Source organism: Opisthocomus hoazin, unplaced genomic scaffold, assembly GCF_030867145.1.
Source record: "Opisthocomus hoazin isolate bOpiHoa1 unplaced genomic scaffold, bOpiHoa1.hap1 HAP1_SCAFFOLD_401, whole genome shotgun sequence".
NCBI lineage: Eukaryota > Metazoa > Chordata > Aves > Opisthocomiformes > Opisthocomidae > Opisthocomus > Opisthocomus hoazin.
This window is the reverse complement of record NW_027448815.1, coordinates 1-13,841: the sequence shown is the minus strand read 5'-3', so window position 1 is coordinate 13,841 and position 13,841 is coordinate 1. Positions and strand designations below refer to the sequence as shown.

Genomic DNA, 13,841 nt, shown 5'->3' with positions numbered 1-13,841 from the left:
CTCCTTGCGAGGCAGTGAACTTTCCCTGGGTGCTGAGATAAGGAACAGCCTCAGCACTGTCTTGTAGCCGTCCTGGAAGGGGAGCGCTCAGGACCCAAGCTCAGGGGCCAGCTTAGGGCAGCAGAGCTGGGCAGGAGGATGGACCTGGGGCTGGGCTGAGGTGCCCCATGCCCGATCCTCCCCCCCTGTCCCTTGCTGCACATCTCCTGCTCTTCCTTGGCCACGTGTGGGCCTCAGCTTTGTGCTCCTCAGTTTTATGTGGGACCAGAAGCCACATGTGCGTAGCGTCTGAAGAATTTTCACGTGGAGTGGATCGAGTCCAAGCTCTCTCTTCTCATGGATGCCCACGCCTCCCCTTCTATCCCTTTGGGTGCACAGGCCTGTAGCTTTGTTGTTCCTCACAGAGAAAAGCTAAACTCTGAAGGCTTTTCACACAGAAGGGATCAGGTCACAGCTCTGTCTTGTTGGGGATGCTCAAACCTTCCCTCCTGCCCCTTGCTGCACATCTCCTGCTCTCCCTTTGCCATTTACAGGCCTCAGCGTCATGCTCCCTCAGTTTTATGTGGGCCCAGGGGCAGAATGGAGCCTCTGGCAGAAAGTGCCTGGAGAGACTCCAGGTCGCCTGTAGGGTGCTGGAGTCGGGGATCTGGAGGATCTGGAGAAACATTAGCAGCACATGGAGGAGCTGGACTGCTTCCCAAGTGGTTGCTCCTGAAGCACAGCTCTTCTTGGCACCTCGATTGCCGGTGCCAAGCTGGGTGTCCAAAGCGAGGGTCCCATCTGTCTGCAGTGATCACGCATCGCTGGAGTTCACAGTCCTGAGGGATGTGGGAGAGGAGTATAGTCAGGATCCTGAACTTCTGGGAAGCCAACTTGCAGCTCTTCAAACAGTCAGTCAGTAGGACCCCACGGGAAAGTGCCTGCAGGGACAAGAGAGCAGAAAAGAGTTGGCACTTCTTGAAGGATGCTTTCCAGAGAGCGCAGGAGCTCTTAGTCCCCAGGTGTAAGAAGTCAGGCAAGGAAGGGAAGAGACCAGCACGGCTGAGGCGAGACCTGCTGCTCAAACGAAAGGGCACGAGGGAACTGCACAGGCAGTGGAAGCGGGGACAGGTAGCTTGGGAAGAGTACCGGGATGCTGCCCGGTTGTGTAGGGATGAGGTCAGGAGGGCCAAGGCGCAGCTGGAGCTCAACTTGGCAAGGGATGCTAAGAATAACAAGCAGGGCTTCTCCGGGTATGTCAGCCAGAAATGGAAGGCTAAAGAAAGAGTACCCACCCCGCTGAACAAGAATGGTGACCTCCTATCAAGAGACGAGGAGAAGGCTGAGGTGCTCAGCAACAGTTTTGCCTCAGTCTTCACTGGCAAACTCTCTGCTCGCCCCTCCCCCGTCGATGGACTGCAAGGTGGGGACCAGAGGGGCAAAGCCTCTCCCTGCCAGCTTGGACTCATCAAAGAGCGTCCCATCATCACGAAAGCCAAAACCCCGGTGACAGCACCAGCCACGCAGCCAAGTGCTGAGCCGCATCACACACCTGCTCCTGCCTGCACCCCTTCCTTCAGATGCTCAAAGCAGAGCAAAGGACATCGTGAGCACCCAGCCCCTCCAGCCGCAGCCCCGCAGCTTCGCACTCTGGCTGGATCCTGCCCACCTTCCCGCTGGCCGTGCCATTCGTGCCCAGGGGAAGCAGCCACAGCGGCTGACAGTGCGTGTTCCTCACAAGCTGGGGCCTCCTCCTGATGAAGAGAAATAAAGAAATAAATAAGCTTAGACAGTGCTTATGAAGACTTAGGGAATGCTAGTCTAGCTCAGCTCGGCAAATTCCTGAGCTCCCCAAATTCCTGAGCTCCCCAAATTCTGTATCTGAGTGATAAGGCTGGAAAGAAGAGTTACACAACAAGAAGTCTACACTTCAAGCCAGCCGTAGCCAGTTCTGGAGTTTGGGAAAAGTCCCAGAAGTAACTGAGCCTGCGTGAAGTTCAAAGGTTACTAGCGGTGACCAAGAGGAGTCACCTATCTTCATCCCCAAGACCCTGACGACCACCCCAAGGAGGCACCGCGCAAGCGCAGTCGGGAGGAGTTCATGGAAACGACTTCTTGGAACTAATCTTAATAGAGAGCAGGAAAGGCTGTGCCTGTGTCTGTGAATATGCAGAACAGAGCTGTCCAAGTTACAGACGGCCTGGCGATATCGGCGCGCCCGCCTCTGGCGGTGCTGCCCCCGTGCCCAGCGCTGAACAAAACAGACCTACTTGAAATCGGAGCGCGGTGGAGTCTCACCTTGTCCGCAAGTCCCTCCTCCAGCCACGGCCCGGCCCTCAGCACCCGGAAGGCAGCCGGTGACAGAGGGGATTGTAAGAAATGTGAAACTATAACAAAAAGCCTTAATATTTTCTAGGTTTTAGTAGTCTTTAGTACTGTAACTTGTATTTCTGCATGCACAGTGATCTAACAATATAACTGTTACACTAATCCCTGTTTTCTCATTAAGGAATGTAGTGGAAGGACATGGGCACAAGCTATCACTTAGTCGTTAGACAAAATAATTAAGTGAAACAAAAGTGGTCTTGATTCTCAGCAAATAATTGGGATAATTGTGGGATAAAAGAGACTCCTAAATAACTCTACTCCAGACAGCTCAGCCTTGGGAGGGCAAATGCGCCAAGCTACAGAGATAAGGAGGCACCAAGAGAGCAACAAGACTGGAGCAAAACAACCTGAAGGACACGATATACGTGATGCTAGAACTGAGTCTGCGCAGAAACAAATATCAATCAGTGAACAGCGTGATGAAGAGGATGGGCCTTCATCTTGGGACCCCCGAAGACCACCCAAAGATACTAACAGACATGCGTGAAAGATATTTACATATGCTAATTAGTTCCTAGAAATATAATGAATAATGACCTGTGTGATTGTATTTAACCTGAAGCAACAGGGTGTCTGGCACGCACGTTTGGAGGAGAAATCCCCCGTGTGCCCGGCGCCGCAATAAAGAATCCCTGCTGAACAGTGTACATTGTGCTGTTAGGTTTTTCTTACCGGATCTTCGAATCAATTTGGCCCCCCAGATGGGCCTCGCTCTGTTCGGCTGCGGGACCCGGTAAGAACAGGACCCCCTCGGGCCCTCGGGAGCCTTTTCCCGAAGGGGCTCCTCACCTTATCTGGATCACCGCGGGAACAGACAAGGACCATCCGTCAGTAAAGGTGTTCTTTTACTACTTTTTACTAAGGAACGGGGTTCGAGTCCCCTAAGTCGTAATTTAATTACGCAGGGAGAGTATACCGGGCTGCTAGCACCTTAGAGGTATGTAGGGGTTTGAGTCCCCACTGTGGGGGGTTTGAGTCCCCACTGCAGGGGTTTGAGTCCCCACTGGACGTGGTCTTGACTGATACATGGATCATTATTCTGGAAATTGCCTACGGTTCTGGCAAACGGTTCGGATTGCAGTAACTCCGGGTTAAAATTGTGTGACTGTGTGTGAGGCCTCTGTGTGAATGAGACATAGAAACAAGGGTGAGGGTGGAGTTTTGACCTGCGGTTCTGTTCTCCCGCGAGGGAAGCAGCCGGTAAAGAACAAAGCGTAAGAAAACAGTGAATGTTTATTTTAAAGTTATTATCCCATTGTTGTTATCGATGCCATACTACTAGTGATAATTATGATAGTTGTTTTGTTATAAGTGTCGTATAACGTTCTGGTGTAAAATCGGGGTTCAGTAATTATTTCTCTTAGCTTAAAGTATAGAATTTTGGTTAAGTAATTAGAGCTATCGGCGTTAGAAGGATTTGTTTAGGTTTGTTTGTTAGGGTTTGCTGTACATTGATTGGGGAACAAAGAGGTGGACGTGCTGCATAATGGGAACTTCACAGAGCAAAGAGATTCTGAAGAAGAGCCCCTTGGGCTGTATTTTGCAACATTGGAAGGAGATAGGGGGACCCCCAGGAGGTAGTGTGAATAAAAGGACGTTAGTTAAGTATTGTAATCAATGGTGGCCGTTATACAAGTTAGATGAGGAGGCAAAGTGGCCTGAGAATGGGACCCTGGATTATAATACTTTGCTACAGCTAATGTTGTTCTTGAGAAGAGAAGGAAAATGGGATGAGGTCTCATATGCCGATATGTTTTTCACTTTGCGAAATCACCCCGAGTGGCAAAAAGAAAGTGGTATAAATCTAGCCCCGCAGGATCCCCTTGTGTTGGCATTGGAAAGGGACAGAAAGAAAGAGCCGGGAAAACTTAAGCGGTGTTGTTCTGCGTGCAGCATAGGGCAAAGGTGTCTAAAACCAAAAGGGAATCGGAAGAAATTAGAGGAGCGTATGGAGGATTTTGTGTCACCGCCCCCTCTCCCTGATGCTGGGTCGGCTGCGGGAACCCCCGCCCGCGCAGATGGGGACGAGGCCTCTGATGAGGGCGGAGCGCCACCTAGCGGGTCAAGTCCCATCACTGCTCGGACTCGTAGTAGGGTGGGACCCATCATCCAAGCCCCTTTAAGACAGGCGATGGGGCCGGGGGGGCCAACCCTGATAAGAACACCCTTCCAAGTGGAAGATACAGACAAATGGAGAGAAACTGTAAGGGAATACAGGGAAGATCCTAGCAGGGTAGCCAAGAAATTTGAATGGATAGTTAAGAATTTGGATCTGGATTGGAAAGATGTGGATTTGATGTTCGAGGCAATGACAGAGACTGAGAAAGGAATTGTGTTCAAAACAGCAAGGGATCATGTGAGGGCACAAATTACTGCAGGTACTTTACAAGGGACCGAGGAACAACATGTTCCACTCAGAGACCCGGGGTGGGACCCTAATGATCACACCCAGTATCGACTGTTACAGCAATACCGTATTTGGGTTTAGTATGGGCTGGAACGCGGGATCCCGAAAGCAGTAAACTGGTCAGCCTTGTATGAAGTAAAACAAGGTCCGACAGAAACTCCGACAGAATTCTTAGATAGATTACGAACAGCAGTGCGGAAATACACTACCATGGATCCGGCATCAGATGCAGCTAGACAGCAGCTAATATCTCTATTGATAGGACAGGCTGCTAATGATATTAGAAAGAAGCTGCAGAGACTTAAAGAACCAGATGTAAGGAATTTAGAGACACTAGTGGAAGAGGCGTGGCGAATGTATCGTAACAGGGATGAGAACAGTAAGAGGAATTACGACCAAAGGAGACTAAAAAGCAGTCAGTGCGCTCGTTGTAAGGGATTCGGACATTGGCAGAGGGAATGTCCACAGCAGAGAAAGGCACCCTGCCCCAGAATAGCTGCTGACCTACAGGACACTGAATGACGGGGACCTGGGGATCCACCCTAGCGGATCCACGGGTTAACATAAAGCTGGGAAACAGAATGTGGAATTTTTGGTAGACACTGGTGCGTCGTTTTCGGTTTTAAATCAACAACTGATGCCTTTGGATAAGGATTTTATAACCGTTGTGGGCGCTACAGGCCAATCGGAAAAGGCATCTTTTCTAAAACCATTAAAGTACAAATTAGGTAAACACATTGGAATACACAGATTTTTGTACCTGCCTGGGGCCCCTAAGTCCCTTCTAGGACGAGACCTATTGGAACAACTGAATGCCACAATAATTTTCAGAAAAGGACAAATAAAATTTAAAATTGAGGATACTAAATTAACCGAAATTCTGAGCCTGGCATTGATTCAAATTATAGAAAAAGGAGAAATACCTCAGGATATACTGGACCAAGTGTATGCAGGTGTATGGGCTTCGGGAACTCCAGGCAGAGCCAAAAATGCAGACCCAATAGAGATAAAATTGAAGCCTGGAGCTCGACCAGTTAAGATCAAACAATACCCCCTTAAGCTAGAGGACCGAAGAGGAATTAAGAAAATAATTGATAGTTTTATAAATTTTGGATTGTTAATAGAATGTGAATCTGAATACAACACCCCCATTTTGCCAGTGAAAAAGTCGGATGGGAAAAGTTACAGGGTAGTACAAGATTTGAGGGCAATTAATAAAATCGTGGAAGATCTCTACCCAGTAGTAGCCAATCCCTATACCTTGTTGAAGAAACTGGAAGATAGCCAGGGATGGTTTACCGTACTGGATTTAAAAGATGCCTTTTTCTGTTTACCTCTGGCCTCAAACAGTCAGAACCTATTCGCTTTTGAATGGGAAAATCCAGATTCTGGACGAAAAACCCAGTTAACCTGGACAGTGTTACCCCAAGGTTTCAAAAATAGCCCTACCATCTTTGGAAATCAGCTAGCTCGGGATCTCGAAAAATGGAATCCTCCGACACAAAAGGGGACTTGGTTACAATCTGTCGATGATCTCCTCATCGCTGCAGAAACAGAGGGGGATTGCAAAAAATGGACAGTGAGTCTTCTTAATTTTCTGGGACTTAATGGTTATCGAGTTTCTCAACAGAAAGCTCAGATGATTCAACAACAAGTGACTCACCTCGGACTCAAAATCTCAAGAGGACAACGAGAACTGGGAAGAGAGAGGAAAGAAGCAATCTGCCGGACTCCAGAACCACAAACGGTAAAAGAATTAAGAACCTTTTTAGGAATGACAGGATGGTGTAGACTATGGATATATAATTATGGACTAATGGTAAAGCCCTTGTATGAACTGTTGAAAAATAATGCCAGATACCTGATTTGGACCCGAGATGCAATAAGGGCTTTTGAACAGTTAAAAAAGGAACTTATGAGAGCCCCGGCTCTTGGACTTCCAAATGTTCTAAAACCCTTTTGGCTATTTTCTCACGAGAGACAAGGCGTTGCCCTGGGAGTGCTGGCTCAACAGCTGGGGCCGCACAAGAGAGCAGTGCCATATTTCTCCAAGCAATTGGATGAGGTAAGCAGAGGATGGCCTGGGTGTCTGCGAGCTGTTGCAGCAGTTGTCCTTAACATTCAAGAAGCTCCTAAGTTCACTATGGGCCAGAAAATGACAGTCGTAGTCTCACACACAGTTTCTGCAGTATTGGAACAAAAAGGGGGCCATTGGCTCTCACCATCCCGATTCCTAAAGTACCAGGCTGTTTTGGTGGAACAAGATGATGTTAATATTGTGACAGCTAACATCGTAAATCCAGCATCTTTTCTTAGTAAAGATTCCGCCACTATGGAACCCCTAACGCACGACTGCTTGGAGACTATTGAAACAGTCTGTTCCAGCAGACCTGATTTAAAGGAGGAACCGCTGGAAAGCGCAGAGGACTCCTGGTTCACCGATGGCAGCAGCTTCATAAAAGACGGAGCTCGTAAAGCAGGGTATGCAGTAACCACCGCACACAAGGTAATCGAGGCAGAACCTTTACCTGCAGGTGCGTCTGCTCAAAAGGCAGAGATAATCGCTTTAACCAGAGCTTAGAATTGGCGAAAGGAAAGAAAATAAATATTTGGACAGACTCCAAATACGCCTTCGGGGTCGTCCATGCTCATGGAGCATTGTGGAAAGAACGAGGACTGCTCACAGCTCAAGGTAAACAGATCAAACATGCAAAAGAAATCTTACAGCTTTTGGAAGCTATAAATCTACCAGAACAAGTGGCAATAATGCATTGCAGAGGACATCAAAAAGGCAACACTGAACAGGAACTGGGAAATAAACTAGCAGATCAAGAGGCTAAAAGGGCAGCAGAAAGAAGTTTTGTAAAAACCTTGGCACTGGTACCAGACGGTAAACTCGTAGATACAGAAATGGAATTTAAATATTCAAAAGAAGATATGAAATTAGTAAAAGACTTGGGAGCAAGTGAACAAGGTAAGATGTATTTAACACCAGATAATCGTACAGTTATACCTTCAAATCTATTATGGGAAGCAGTCAGAAAAGAACACAACAAAACTCACTGGGGAGCAGATGCACTATATAAAGATCTGAACAAGAGAATAGTAGGCAGAAACCTGTACACTACTGTAAAACAAGCAACACAAATGTGTGAAATTTGTCTGAGAAATAATCCAAATACAACATGCAAAGTACACTTGGGGAAAATTGGAAAGGGGAACATACCAGGACAACATTGGCAAATAGATTTTTCAGAACTTCCAAGAAAAGGGGGGTATAGATACTTATTGGTTATAACAGACACGTTTGCCGGATGGCCTGCAGCGTTTCCCTGTAGAACAAATAAGGCTCGGGAAGTGGTACGAATTCTGTTAAATGAAATCATACCACGGTTTGGGGTACCAGCAATCATATCCTCAGATAGAGGGTCACATTTTTGTGCACAAATAGTACAACACATCAGTAAAATTTTGGGTATTGATTGGCAGCTACACACCCCCTACAGACCACAGGCAAGTGGCCAAGTAGAAAAAATGAATCATTTGATCAAACAACAACTGGCAAAAATCGGTCAGGAGGCAAATTTGTCTTGGGACAAAGCTCTACCCTTAGCTTTACTGAGAATCAGAGTAAAACCCAGGAGCAAAGAGGGCATTAGTCCATTTGAAATTTGGTTTGGAAGGCCTTATCAATTGTCATATCAAGGGGAGGATATGGTGCAAATTGGGGAGGGATACTTACAAGAATATCTGATAGCTTTGGGAAAGCAGATAAATAATGTTCAGAAATTAGTTCTGGAAACACGGGGTAGGGGCCTAGACCAACCAATACACTTGATTAAACCTGGAGATTGGGTTTTTGTTAAGACTCTTTCAGGTGATCCCCTTGGAGAGAAGTGGAACGGACCTTATCAAGTGCTGCTAACCACTTCTACTGCAATCAAAATCCGAGAACAGCCAGTTTGGATTCGTTATTCAAGGGTCAAGAAAGCCTCTGTTCCCTGGACTGTAGAACAACAGTCACCTCTCAAGATAAAAATAACAAGACGACCATGACGGATCTAACTCCGGGGGTAATGATGGTAGCCATGAGTCCAGCTATTTGGACAATACAATGGGACAGGAATTTGCATCTGATCCTAGTCCAGAACATCACTCAGATACTACACAAAAATGATTGTTGGATTTGTACTCAAATGCCAACTTCAGGAGAGAGCAGGGGAACCCTCATAGGGATACCCATCCCCGGCAGCTTACATTTAAAGGTAGACCAAAAATGGGAATCGGGTAACATGAGCACTCAGCAAGAAATTCAAATAGAGGAACCCAAAACATGGTACAATTATACCTGCATACAACGATGCCACATACAGGGAGAGATCAACACCCCATTCTGCAAGAGTAATACTGCCATAGATGTGGGGAAAACAACAGGGTGTAGCAGATATAAAGATTTGTTTGGGGAGGGAAGTTGGGACGAAGATTTACTAGCGGGCTTTAAGGCAACTAATACTAAACCTGACGTTGGGTGGCCGGTGCCTAAAAGTCCTGAGAAAACAGGATGGTACCGGCTGTGCGGAAATCGAGCTTGGAAGGTTCTGCCTTTTGGGTGGAAAGGGGTATGCGCTCTGGGAGCTGTAATCCCCAATATTACAATTACTGAGAAAATACATCAACAGGAGGGATGGATCAAGACTTTCTTTAGGCAAATTAAAAGGACCCCAAATACTCCCAATCCCATCGTAGAAAGGCCTACTAGCTTTCACAGCTTTGTTAGATGGTTCCTTCCATAGCTTGGAGTAAGTGAATTAGAAAAAGCCATCGTAAACATATCAGCAGTGATAGAAAACATCGAAAATAGAACCACAGATGCCATAAGTGCCCTGCAAAATACTTCTATCGAGCCATCAAAGGTAGTGATCCAAAACAGAATGGCCCTTGATTTACTACTAGCCTCACAGGGTGGTGTCTGCACAGTCACAAACACAAGCTGCCGTGTGTATATAGACCAAAGTGGTAGAGTCTCGACGCATCTAGAGGAAATTTGGAAACAAACCAGAATATTACACGAAGTAGTTAAAGACGATACTTCCTACGGATTTGGGGAAATATGGAATAAACTCACCTCATGGCTACCAAATTTATCCTGGTTCAAGAACCTATTTTTCCTAGCTCTTGTGATAGTAGGTGTATGTGTTTTGGCCTGCATAATGATTCAATGCTGCAAATGCTGTAATCGATTATGTTGGCAATGTAAGAATGGACTGATCTGATGATTACTAAGACTTTTTGATCTAAAAGAAGAAAAAGTCTTAAAAGAAAAGGGGGGAATGATAGAGGGGATTGTAAGAAATGTTAAACTATAACAAAAAGCCTTAATATTTTCTAGTTTTTAGTAGTCTTTAGTACTGTAACTTGTATTTCTGCATGCATAGTGATCTAACAATATAACTGTTACACTAATCCCTGTTTTCTCATTAAGGAATGTAGTGGAAGGACATGGGCACAAGCTATCGCTTAGTCGTTAGACAAAATAATTAAGTGAAACAAAAGTGGTCTTGATTCTCAGCAAATAATTGGGATAATTGTGGGATAAAAGAGACTCCTAAATAACTCTACTCCAGACAGCTCAGCCTTGGGAGGGCAAATGCGCCAAGCTACAGAGATAAGGAGGCACCAAGAGAGCAACAAGACTGGAGCAAAACAACCTGAAGGACACGATGGACGTGATGCTAGAACTGAGTCTGCGCAGAAACAAATGTCAATCAGTGAACAGCGTGATGAAGAGGATGGGCCTTCATCTTGGGACCCCCGAAGACCACTCAAAGATACTAACTGACATGCGTGAAAGATATTTACATATGCTAATTAGTTCCTAGAAATATAATGAATAATGACCTGTGTGATTGTATTTAACCTGAAGCAACAGGGTGTCTGGCACGCACGTTTGGAGGAGAAATCCCCCGTGTGCCCGGCGCCGCAATAAAGAATCCCTGCTGAACAGTGTACATTGTGCTGTTAGGTTTTTCTTACCGGATCTTCGAATCAGTCCCCCAGCACTCCCAGTCCCTCTCCGCAGAGCTGCTCTCCAGCAGCTCAGCCCCAGCCTGTCCTGGTGCCTGGGGTTGTTCCTCCCCAGGGGCAGGACCCTGCCCTTGCCCTTGTTGAACCTCATCAGGTTCCTCTCTGCCCAACTCTCCAGCCTGTCCAGGTCACGCTGAATGGCAGCACAGCCTGCTGGTGTGTCCACCACTCCTCCCAGTTTGGTGTCATCAGCAAACTGGCTGAGGGTACACTCTAACTCTTCATCCAGGTCGTTGATGAAGAAGTGGAACAAGACTGGGCCCAGTACTGACCCCTGGGGGACACCACCAGTTCCCGGCCTCCAACCAGACTCAGCGCTGCTGATGACAGCCCTCTGAGCCCTGCCATTCAGCCAGTTCTCAACCCACCTCACTGACCACTCATCCAGCCCATAATTACTGAGCTTCCCTAGGAGGATGTGATGGCAGACTGTGTCGAAAGCCTTGCTGAAGTCGAGGTAGACAACATCCACGGCTCTCGAACCTTCGTCTACCCAGCCAGTCATGTCATCACAGAAAGCTATCAGATGGGGCAGGCATGATTTCCCCTTGGTGAATCCATGCTGACTACTCCCGATAACCTTCTTTTCCTCCACTTGCTCGTTGATGGCCTCCAGGATAAGCTGCTCCATCACCTTTCCCGGGATGGAGGTGAGGCTGCCCGGCCTGTAGTTCCCTGGGTCCTCCTTCTTGCCCTTTTTGAAGATTGCAGTGACACTCCCCAGCTCCAGGGCCGCTCTCCGGCCCCCGCAGCCTCGGATCCCCCCGCGCCTCCGTCCTGAGGGAACTCGGCCCGCGGCCGCCCTAATGGGGGGGGGGGGGGGCTGTCCCGCCGCAGTCTCCCCTCCCCGCCGGCCCCGCAGCAGCTCGCAGCGCTCCGGCACGAGCCCCCCACGCCCCATCCCCGGCCCCGGACCGGCGCGGGGCTGCTGCGGGACGGCTCACCGCGCCCGGTGCCCCCCCCCGGGGTCCCGCTCCCGCCCGCTCCCCTCAGCGGCTCCGGCGCGCGCCGCTTCCCGCCCCAGCAGCGAGCCCTAAGGCGAGCGAGGGAGCCGCGCGCCCCGCCCGCTCTCGCGAGAGCGGCTGGGGCACCTGGGCGGGGCCGGAGCCGCCGCGGCCGCGCCCCCGCTGATCAACGGCCGCTGCGTGCGCCGCGGGCCGGGGCCGGGGCCGGGGCCGGGGCCGTCGTGTCCCGGCGGGGCGGGCGGCGCCATCTTGGGAGCTTGGCGGGCGGCGAGTCGGGGCGGGGTGCGGCGGGCGAGCGGGGCTGCGCTGGGCGGGGCAGCGTCCTGCGGCGGGGGCCGGGGCAGGGCCGGGGTGCGGGCAGCGCCGGGCGGCTGCGAGCGAGCTGTGCCGGGGGGAGCCCCGGGAGGGAGCGGCGAGGGCTCGGCGAGGGGGACTCTGTGCTGAGGGGCAGCGAGGCAGGCGGCTGTGGGCCCGGCCGGGAATGCCGTGCCGCCGGCTGCCTTCCGGGTGCTGAGGGCCGGGCCGTGGCTGGAGGAGGGACTTGCGGACAAGGTGAGACTCCACCGCGCTCCGATTTCAAGTAGGTCTGTTTTGTTCAGCGCTGGGCACGGGGGCAGCACCGCCAGAGGCGGGCGCGCCGATATCGCCAGGCCGTCTGTAACTTGGACAGCTCTGTTCTGCATATTCACAGACACAGGCACAGCCTTTCCTGCTCTGTATTAAGATTAGTTCCAAGGAGTCGTTTCCATGAACTCCTCCCGACTGCGCTTGCGCGGTGCCTCCTTGGGGTGGTCGTCAGGGTCTTGGGGATGAAGATAGGTGACTCCTCTTGGTCACCGCTAGTAACCTTTGAACTTCACGCAGGCTCAGTTACTTCTGGGCCTTTTCCCAAACTCCGGAACTGGCTACGGCTGGCTTGAAGTGTAGACTTGTTGTTGTGTAACTCTTCTTTCCAGCCTTATCACTCAAACAGATAGAGAATTTGGGGAGCTCAGGAATTTGCCGAGCTGAGCTAGACTAGCATTCCCTAAGTCTTCATAAGCACTGTCTAAGCTTATTTATTTCTTTATTTCTCTTCATCAGGAGGAGGCCCCAGCTTGTGAGGAACACGCACTGTCAGCCGCTGTGGCTGCTTCCCCTGGGCACGAATGGCACGGCCAGCGGGAAGGTGGGCAGGATCCAGCCAGAGTGCGAAGCTGCGGGGCTGCGGCTGGAGGGGGTGGGTGCTCACGATGTCCTTTGCTCTGCTCTGAGCATCTGAAGGAAGGGGTGCAGGCAGGAGCAGGTGTGTGATGCGGCTCAGCACTTGGCTGCATGGCTGGTGCTGTCACCGGGGTTTTGGCTTTCGTGATGATGGGACGCTCTTTGATGAGTCCAAGCTGGCAGGGAGAGGCTTTGCCCCTCTGGTCCCCGCCTTGCAGTCCATCGACGGGGGAGGGGCGAGCAGAGAGTTTGCCAGTGAAGACTGAGGCAAAACTGTTGCTGAGCACCTCAGCCTTCTCCTCGTCTCTTGATAGGAGGTCACCGTTCTTGTTCAGCGGGGTGGGTACTCTTTCTTTAGCCTTCCATTTCTGGCTGACATACCCGGAGAAGCCCTGCTTGTTATTCTTAGCATCCCTTGCCAAGTTGAGCTCCAGCTGCGCCTTGGCCCTCCTGACCTCATCCCTACACAGCCGGGCAGCATCCCGGTACTCTTCCCAAGCTGCCTGTCCCCGCTTCCACTGCCTGTGCAGTTCCCTCGTGCCCTTTCGTTTGAGCAGCAGGTCTCGCCTCAGCCGTGCTGGTCTCTTCCCTTCCTTGCCTGACTTCTTACACCTGGGGACTAAGAGCTCCTGCGCTCTCTGGAAAGCATCCTTCAAGAAGTGCCAACTCTTTTCTGCTCTCTTGTCCCTGCAGGCACTTTCCCGTGGGGTCCGACTGACTGACTGTTTGAAGAGCTGCAAGTTGGCTTCCCAAAAGTTCAGGGTCCTGACTATACTGCTCTCCCACATCCCTCAGGACTGTGAACTCCAGCGATG

The 13,841-nt window shown here is 50.0% G+C and overlaps 2 long non-coding RNA genes across 2 annotated transcripts; one reads left to right on the top strand and one right to left on the bottom strand.

The window, feature by feature from the left end:
- Window positions 1–299: 299 nt before the first annotated feature.
- Window positions 300–2,356, bottom strand: LOC142359400 (uncharacterized). Its single transcript, XR_012762326.1, has 3 exons — window positions 2,278–2,356; window positions 1,649–1,733; window positions 300–920 (listed from the first exon to the last, which is right to left on the bottom strand). It is a non-coding gene; the product is annotated as an uncharacterized LOC142359400 (long non-coding RNA).
- Window positions 2,357–12,140: 9,784 nt separating this feature from the next.
- LOC142359401 (uncharacterized) lies at window positions 12,141–13,835 on the top strand. Its single transcript, XR_012762327.1, has 3 exons — window positions 12,141–12,375; window positions 12,907–13,042; window positions 13,720–13,835. It is a non-coding gene; the product is annotated as an uncharacterized LOC142359401 (long non-coding RNA).
- The last annotated feature ends 6 nt before the right edge of the window (window positions 13,836–13,841 follow it).